Genomic DNA, 9,814 nt, shown 5'->3' on the forward strand with positions numbered 1-9,814 from the left:
AGGTACAGGATCTCAATAATGAATGTAACTGTATTGTATACCTAGATTGTACCAATAAACTCAATAAAAAGTTAAAAAAAGGTAAATAATTCAGGCTGGAACCTTCAGAGTTCTCTTTAGTGGGAATCTCCCATTCCTTGCTCCTTATCAATATTTAACCATAGGTCAGGTCAGATTGTGTATCAGTCAGTATTTATTATAGCAATAGATACAATACATGATATACAAATATATGCAAATTTGCAAGACTGGCTTGAAGAAGAATCCTAGGCTCCACCACAGTCTCCAAAATACATGTATCTCCAAAAATATAGTGAGTTCATCTCATAGGCAAGCTGGGTAAAAGGGGGAGGTAAACTGTAACAGGAAGTTCAGAGTGTAGAACATACTGCTAGTCACAGCATGGTGGTTACAGAAAGCATGTGGAAGAAAATGTATCCACAGAAGAACTCTAATGTAAGGTCAGATGCATAGAGAAAAACTGTGGGGAGGTGACTGGAGGACCTGGGAGGTGAGAGCTGCATCATAGGTGCCAGCGTGCCTTCACCCAGGCATCTACCTGAAACCTAATGGTATCCTCATTGGCAGAAGGACAAGGGAGAAAATGTCCTTCAATGTTTAAGGGTATGTTTTCAATGAGCCACATAAACTGTGATCCATCTTAAAGGAAGGGATCCCCATGGCAGGTAGAAAGACTGAAGGCCCTTTTTAGAGAGTAGAAAATGCAAGCTCTGTGCTACTATGAACAACAAGCAGATTTCAGGCAGCTTCATGGTTTAGAGCTAACAGTCTGTGGTTCTGATACCTGCCTTTGTGCAGGCAACACTCTCCCTTCTAGTGCAGGTCTTTCCACCTTCCTCGGGGGTCCCTTCTGATCCTATTCTGCTGTAACAAATCGCCTTAAGTTTAGCAGCTTAAAATTATTTTCTAAAATGAGTCTTATGGGATTAAAATAAAGATAACCACTGGTTGCATTACTTCTTGAGACACTAAAAGAGAGTCTTTATTTTTTATTTATTTTTTGCCTATTCCAGCTTCTAAAGGCTGCCTGCATTCCTTGGCTCATGGCTACATCACTCCATCCTCTGCTTCTGCTGCCATGTTACCTTCTCTGACCCTGATCATCCTGCCACCTACATGTAAAGACCTATTCAGATAATCCAATCATCTCCCCACTTCAAGATCCTTAGCTTAATCACACATGCAAAATCTCTTTTGCTATAGAAGACAGTATACTCACAGATTCCAGAGATTCAAATGTGAAGATTTTGGGAGGAGGGAGGCATCATTATTCCTTAGTCATGGGTGGGGAGAGGGGAGATAAAGTTTTGCCTTGTTCTCATTTCTTATTGATATCCCCAGACCATTACTCTACAATAGGCATCAGTAAACTTTTTCTTTAAATATTTTTATAGTAAATATTTTAGGCTTCATAGGTTAAAAAGTAAAAGTCTAGAATAGGAGCTTATATAATCATTTTAAATGACTTAGGTGGAGAAATGTTATGAACACCAAACCAGCACTGCAAGGAATTCTAAACAATATCCTAGAAAAGGACAACAAAGTTTACTCTACAATAGGCATCAGTAAACTTTTTCTTTAAATATTTTTATAGTAAATATTTTAGGCTTCATAGGTTAAAAAGTAAAAGTCTAGAATAGGAGCTTATATAATCATTTTAAATGACTTAGGTGGAGAAATGTTATGAACACCAAACCAGCACTGCAAGGAATTCTAAACAATATCCTAGAAAAGGACAACAAAGTTCACAATAACATGAGGCCCAACAGACCAAATCAAATAGGAAAGGCAAGAAACTAAAAGGAGAGGGGAGAAAAAGTAAAAAGAGTCAACAAAAGGACAATAACATGACAAGAATAAGTCAGACTATATCAGTTATAACCATCAATGTTAATGGCCTCAATTCACCAATCAAGAGAAATAGATTGGCAGAATGGATTAAGAAGCAAAATCCAACAATATGTTGTGTACAAGAAATACACCTAGTGCAAAAGGAAGTCCATACACTGAAAGTGAAAGGATGGAAAACAATTCTCCATGTGACAGGAGTCCAGAAAAAAGCAGGGGTAGCAATCTTATTCTCAGATAAAATAAATTTCAAACCAAAACTCATTAAGAGAGACAAAGAAGGACAGTACATCCTTGTAAAGGGAACAATTCAAGAAGAAGAGTTGACAATCATAAATATATATGCACCAAATATAAATCCCCCCAATTATATAAAACAAATATTAAGTAACATGAAAAACCAAATAAGCACTAATACAATTGTAGTGGAGGATTTAAATACCCCACTATCACAAATTGACAGATCTACTAGGCAGAAATCAACAATGAAATAATAGAACTGAACCAAGCTTTGGAACACATGGACTTAATAGATGTTTATAGAGTATTCCATCCCCAAAAATCAGAATATACATTCTTTTCAGCTACACGTGGATCATTCTCCAAGAAAGACCACATATTGGCTCACAGAGCAGGTCTAAATAAATGCCAAAAAATTGAAGTCATCCCCTGTATATTATCAGATCATAGTGCAATCAAACTGGAGATAAATAGCACAAGAAACTATAGAAACTTCACAAGCACATGGAAACTGAACAACATTCTCCTGAACAATCAATGGATTACAGAGGAAATTAAAGAAGAAATTAGACAGTTTTTACAAATAAATGAGAATGCCAATACAACATACAGGAATCTTTGGGACACAATGAAAGCAGTTCTACGTGGAAAATTCATAACATTGAATGCCCACACTAGGAAAACAGAGCGGGCTCAAATAAACAACTTAACGATGAAACTTAGACTCCTAGAAAAACAAGAGCAAGAAAAACCCAAAGCTCGAACAAGAGAGGAAATTATAAAGATCCGAGCAGAAATCAATGCAATTGAAATTAAGAAAACGATACAAAAAATAAATGAAACAAAGAGCTGGTTTTTTGAAAGAATAAATAAAATTGACAAACCCTTAGCTAATCTTATCAAAAAAAGGAAAGAAAAGGCTCAGATCCATGCAATTAGGAATGAAAAAGGCGAAGTCACAACAGATCCGAAAGAAATCCAGAGGATCATGAACACCTACTTTGAGAACCTGTACTCTAATAAAATGGAAAACACAGAAGAAATGGACAGATTTCTAGATACTTATGAATTACCAAAGTTGAACGAAGAAGATAAAAACATTTTAAACACCCCAATCACAATCAGTGAAATTGAAAATGTAATTAAAAACTTACCAACAAAGAAAAGCCCAGGCCCTGATGGATTCACTGCTGAATTTTACAAGACATTTAGAGAAGAACTACTACCATTACTCTTCAAACTTTTCAATGAAATTGAAAGAGAAGCTATACTTCCAAATTCATTCCTGGAAGCAAGTATCACTCTGATTCCCAAACCAGAGAAAGATACAACCAAAAAGGAGAACTACAGACCAATCTCCTTAATGAATATAGATGCAAAAATCCTTAATAAGATACTAGCAAACAGAATACAGAGGATTATTAAGAAGATCATCCATCATGACCAAGTCGGATTTATTCCAGAGATGCAAGGGTGGTTCAACATACGAAAGTCAGTGAATGTAATACATTATATTAACAAAGTCAAGGACAAAAACCATATGATCCTCTCAATAGATGCAGAAAAAGCATTTGATAAAATTCAACACCCATTCATGATAAAAACCCTGCAAAAAATTGGAATAGATGGTCTATACCTCAATTTAATAAAGGCTATTTATGAAAAACCATCAGCCAACATCATATTGAATGGCCAAAAACTGAAAACCTTCATGTTAAAATCAGGAACAAGACAAGGATGCCCACTATCGCCACTTCTCTTCAATATAGTTCTGGAAACATTAGCCACAGCAATTAGACAAGAGAAAGAAATTAAAGCAATAAAGATAGGAAAGGAAGAAGTTAAACTATCATTATTTGCTGATGATATGATACTCTACATTGAAGATCCAAAAAACTCCACCAAAAAACTTCTAGACTTAATTGACAGATTCAGTAAAGTATCTGGATACAAGGTGAATACCCAAAAATCAATAGCCTTTCTATACACAAATAACAGACAGACAGAAAGAGAAATAAGGGAAAAAATTCCTTTTACAATAGCATCCAAAAAAATGAAGTATCTAGGAATCAATCTAACAAAAGAAACAAAAGATCTCTACACTGAAAACTACAGCACTCTGAAAAAAGAAATCGAAGAGGATATAAAAAAATGGAAAGATATCCCCTGCTCCTGGGTAGGAAGAATCAACATAGTGAAAATGGCCATACTACCGAAACTGCTATATACATTCAATGCAATGCCAATTGAAATTCCAACACTATATTTCACAGAACTAGAAAAAAGAATCCAAAAATTCATTTGGAACCACAAGAGACCTAGAATAGCAAAAGCCATTATAGGCAACAGTCACATGGCACCAGGTGTAACAATTCCCAATTTGAAACTATACTACAAAGCCACTGTGATAAAATCAGCATGGTACTGGCAAAGAAATAGGCCTGAGGATCAATGGAACAGACTGGAAGACACAAAAACAAATGCAGATGTACTCAGCTACCTCATCTTCGACAAAGGAGCTCACCATCCTCAGTGGAGGAAAGATAGCCTCTTTAATAAATGGTGTTGGAAAAACTGGATATCAACCTGTCACAGATTAAAATTAGACCCTTATCTTTCGCCATGCACTAAATTAAAATCCAAATGGATTAAAGATCTAAATATTAAAACAGAAACATTAAACTTGCTGGAAAGTAAGTTAGGCAGAACTCTGGAAGACATTGGTATAGGAAAAGACTTTATGAACAAATCCTCAGTAGCACGGGAACTAGCAGAAAGAATCAACAACTGGGATCTCATCTTACTAAAAAGCTTCTGTACTTCAAAAGAAACCATCAGCAGAACTAAGAGACAATCTACAATGTGGGAAAAAATTTTTACCAGCTGTACCTCAGACAAAGGACTATTATCAAGGATATATAAAGAACTCAAAACAATCAGTCCCCCCAAATATAAAGACCCGATCCAAAAATGGGCATCCGAAATGAACAGACATTTCTCATACAAAGAAGTAAAAGCAGCAAGAAAATATTTGAAAAAATGTTCCACATCACTGGTCATTCGAGAGATGCAGATGAAAACAACACTGAGATTTCACCTCACCCCACAAAAAATGGCTGCTATCAAGAAATCACACAATAACAAATGTTGGTGGGGTTGTGGGGAGAAAGGAACCCTTCTCCATTGTTGGTGGAAGTGCAGACTGGTGCAACCACTATGGAAATCAATATGGAGATACCTCAAAGAGCTTGGACTGGAGGTTCCATTTGACCCAGCCATCCCTCTGCTGGGTATCTTTCCAAGAGAACTAAAAGAATCATATCACAGGGAAGTATGTGCACCCATGTTTATTAGTGGCACAGTTTGTAATAGCTAAATCTGGGAAACAGCCCATTTGCCCATCCATTGGAAACTGGATAAAGAAGATGTGCTTTTTCTATAAAATGGAATATTACTCAGCCATAAAGAATGAGAAAATAGATTCATTCATAGGAAAATGGATCCATATTGAAGATATACTCCTAAGTGAAATAAATGTCACACATGTGTAAATACCGAATAGTTTCCCTGGTGTGAATAATCTGCAACAATGCATAAGATTCTAATAAGATTACTGACATTTAGAAATAGGAAGAAAGGAGCTAAAGGTGTAGGGAAGGTGGGATGGGTAGGGGAAGAGCAAAAAGGGAAAAGAATAAAATGTGAGAGAATGAAAAGATGAAAATAAAGTGTTTGTAGATGGGGAGGGGAGGAGGGGGTGAAGGGAGGGCAGAGGTAAGGGGAAAAAATGAGAACCAAGTCCTGTCATATAGAGGTACAAGATCCCAACAATGAATGTAACTGTACTGTATCCCTAAAATGTACCAATAAACTCAATTAAAGCTGAAAAAAAATGATTTAGGTGCTTTCATAACCATTTACAGTATAATTAAAAAATGTAAAAGCCATTTTTAGCTGGTAAGCAATACATAAAGAGGTGGTAGCAGGATTCAGCCTATGGGTTATAATTTGCTGAAATTTGCTCTTCTATTTCTTATAAAATGCTTCTTTAGAAGTTCATGCTATTCAGTTAAGCCTCTTTGGCTTTATTTTGCCTTTGCCACTTAGGGTTATCCTGGTCACTCTTGCACACATATTAAGGAGAAACAGGCTGGTGAGGGTTTAGCTCAGAGGTTCCACCACCTGCCTCACAAGCACAAGGACCTGAGTTCGATCCTTGGTCCCTCCCACCAAAAAAAAAGTGGAACATATTAAGGAGGAATCACCACTCTAAGAAGTACACAAAAAGCTTTGGAAATCCTCTTAGGTTTTTGATAGGCAAAACCCAAAGAGTGAAATAATATATTAAAGAGAAAATATGTTTCTATCCATGCATCTCCTTTCTACCAAAATTCCTGATTCAGGAATGCACAACTCTTATTTAATACATTCACTTGGGAATATCAAAATACTGTTCTAAGTATCCTTTTCAAACATTTGCCACATTTGATGTCATAACAAGATATATGGCAGTAAATATTCTCCATAAAAATGCTAGAGATTGTAACTATAGACACAAATTTTTAGGACCAGAAAAGGACTTTTTAATCACTTTTTTTTTTGTACCGGGGATTGAACTCTGATCTTCATGCTTGTGAGGCAGAAGGTGGAACCACTGAACTAAATCCCTGACCCTTTTTTTTTTTTTTAAACTATATGGAGTTGGCTTTACTATTCTGAGTCTGAATAATGCGTCTGGCCTTGGGGCCAGAGAAATCTTTCCTAGAGCCTCAGAGTTTCCCTTGTTTTTTTTTTCAAATGATAGCTGAAAATGAAAGTCATTTTTAATTTCACTGTTGCCAGAAGTGAAGCCCAAGTCTCTACCACTGAAAAAAGAAAACCAAATGGGAACAGATGGCTAGAAAAAGAGTCTTTCACATAGTTGTTTTTTCTCTCAGGGTCTGAGTGATGGTTTCTCCTATAAAAAGGAGATAAAATGTGTCTAAGGGTCAAGTGTCTCAGACCAGACAATGAGTCTTGAAAGCAGGAGTAATAAGGGATATACGATGTGGCTATTTTGGAGACACAGAGCCACTCCCAGGAGTTAAGTTTTAGAAGTTACCTTTTCTTTGTTTAACTCTTGAAGAACTAAAAAACTGGTCATCAGTAAGGTTAAGAATAACTATTATAGTATGAGAAGAAACATCCCGGGCTTCTAAATTGTAAGACATTTTTATAACTAACCATGCTGAAATGAAATTAGAAAATTCATCAAAAGCTGTGCCACATGTTTATAGGTCAGTTAAAGTAGAAGGTAGGAAAGACTCTAAGGCTGAAAGAGACAGGAAAATGGTTAATGGTAAGGGAAAGAATAAATAAAAGCAGATAAAACAAATATTCATTAGGTTGAGAACTTGTTTTTGTCAGAAAAAAACAGGAGTCTGGACTCTGCTGTATAACACACTGCAATAGGCTCTACTGCATTCTCTGAAGCTTTATTCCTTACTTTATTAACTAAAAACATTTAGTTGAATGCAGTAGTAGTACATATATGTAGCGTCAGCTAATTAAGAGGTTGAGGTAGGAGGATCATTTGAGCCCAGGAGTTTAAAGCCAACCTGGCCAACAGTGAAGCCGTGTCTCAAAAAACAAAGATATCCAGATAGAAAAAAAAACATTTAAGGTTATATTACTATGATATAGACAGGTCTTAAGAGCATGCTGAAAATACAGAGGTAAATAAAATATAGGACATCTGTCAGAGGCTCAGACTCTACAACACAAAGACAGATGCAGAAAAAATGACATGTAGCAAAAGTATACAAGAAATGGTAGGGACATAATGGAAGCATTGGACTGTATTTGAAAAAAGAAAGGCATTCTTATTCCAGAGTTTTAAAAAAATCATGACTTTTAAACTTGAAAAACAGTCATAAATTTTGAAATCTACATTTAGGGTTGATAAAGCAAGGTCATGATGCAGATTTTCAAGAAAACCTTGTAAGAACATCTATCACCTATAAGGCTGCATTTACAGTGTTAAATACAAAATTTAGAGCAAAGAAATCATGTATCCTGATCTATAAAAAGGGTTATTTGAGCTTCCAAACAATAAGAGGATCAATCCCCTTTATCTGGTCACAATTTTTTGAAGGAGCCCACTTTTAAATTTGTGCAATCACAATATAGATTGAGAAGAGGAGGAAAGACATAAGACCTGAGGCTAATTTTTCTCTGCCCAAAGCAGACTGAGGAGAGCAAGTTTAGCTGTTCAGAAATGCCACTCTGGAAAAGTGATGCTGAAGCTTTTGTGAAAGATGTGATGCTGAGGAAGGTATTGCCTTTCATACTTTACTTCAACCAAGCAGAATTTAAAACAAGCATACATGTGCATGAATATTAGAGTAAAATGGAGTGTCATGATTAACATATAAATAAAATAAACATTTAATACAGGGAGGAAAGGCAATGAATAAGCTGATTTTGAATCAAATGTGCATTATTATAAAGATAGATGGACAAAAATCTTTTACAAACATAAGCTATCTTGAACCAAAGTGTAAGAACTTATAATAGTTTGCAATCTAGAAGCTGTTGGACATTTTCAATAAGCAATACTGATAGGGCAGTAATACACAATAAGATAGACCCTTGCCTTTCTCCTGCCTTGGCTCCATTTTTGTTTTCCACAAAATGTTTTGTTACAGAAATGTAACAGTTTGTGCTGCTGGACAGTGCTCCTGCCTAATGTATCAAAATGTTTTGTGACTATTTGAACTGTGTGACCTTTCTGGAATGTTCTGTTAAGCATTGCACCCTTACAAGAGTGTTCTGTTAAACTCCAACTCCTTTCAAGATTGTTCTGTTAGGCTCCACCCCCTTATAAGAATTTTCTGTTAAGTTCCTCCCCTTACAAGAATGTGCTGTTAAGGTCTGTCTCCTCAAAAGAAGGGTCTGTTAAGCCCTGCCCCTTTCAGGAATGTTCTGCTAAGCTCCATCTCCTTGAGAGAATGTTCTGCTTCAGTGAGCATGCTCACACAGCATGTGTTTCAGGAATGTTCTGTAACTTCGCCCTCCTGCTTCAGTGAGCATGCTCTCCTAAGCTGTAGATCCCTATATAAGGAGGCTCTCATTCCTGGTACAGTGCTCAGACTTCAAGTACAAATTCCTCTGAATCCACCAGGATAATAATGGTTTTTCTCTACACCTTCGAGTGATTGGATTCAAGTCTTCAAATTGAGACAGCCTCGACCCAGGGTTATAACACTGAGCTATAACACTCACTTGGCTGTGACACTGAGCTGTTACAGCACTGAGCTGTTCTGCTTTGCCACACAATATGATAAATTGAGGGGTTTAATGGAGGGGCTGCTACATAGGCAGCTGTGTATTGAATCCAGATCTTTTGAGTAGCTGTTTTCAGGATGACTTTGATGGATGTGTGGGGGCATGTGCATCTGTGTGTATAATTCTAAGAGGGCATTTATTAGATTAGCTTACATGATCAGAGGCTGAATAGCACGTTGGCCATTTAAATCCCAGAGAGCTAGGGAACCAGTAGCTGCTCAGTCCAAGAAAGACAGAGGAACCAAAGATACAACCCCATTCTGAGGCTGAGACCTGTAAGCTCCTGAAGAGTTGGTGGTGCAAGTGTGCACTCAAAGGCTGAAGAATCTAGAGGCTGATGCCCATGAGTGATGGCAGCAGCAAGAAATTCACTATTGAT

Source organism: Fukomys damarensis, unplaced genomic scaffold (assembly GCF_012274545.1).
Source record: "Fukomys damarensis isolate Sample0158 unplaced genomic scaffold, DMR_v1.0_HiC HiC_scaffold_2, whole genome shotgun sequence".
Taxonomy (NCBI): Eukaryota; Metazoa; Chordata; class Mammalia; order Rodentia; family Bathyergidae; genus Fukomys; species Fukomys damarensis.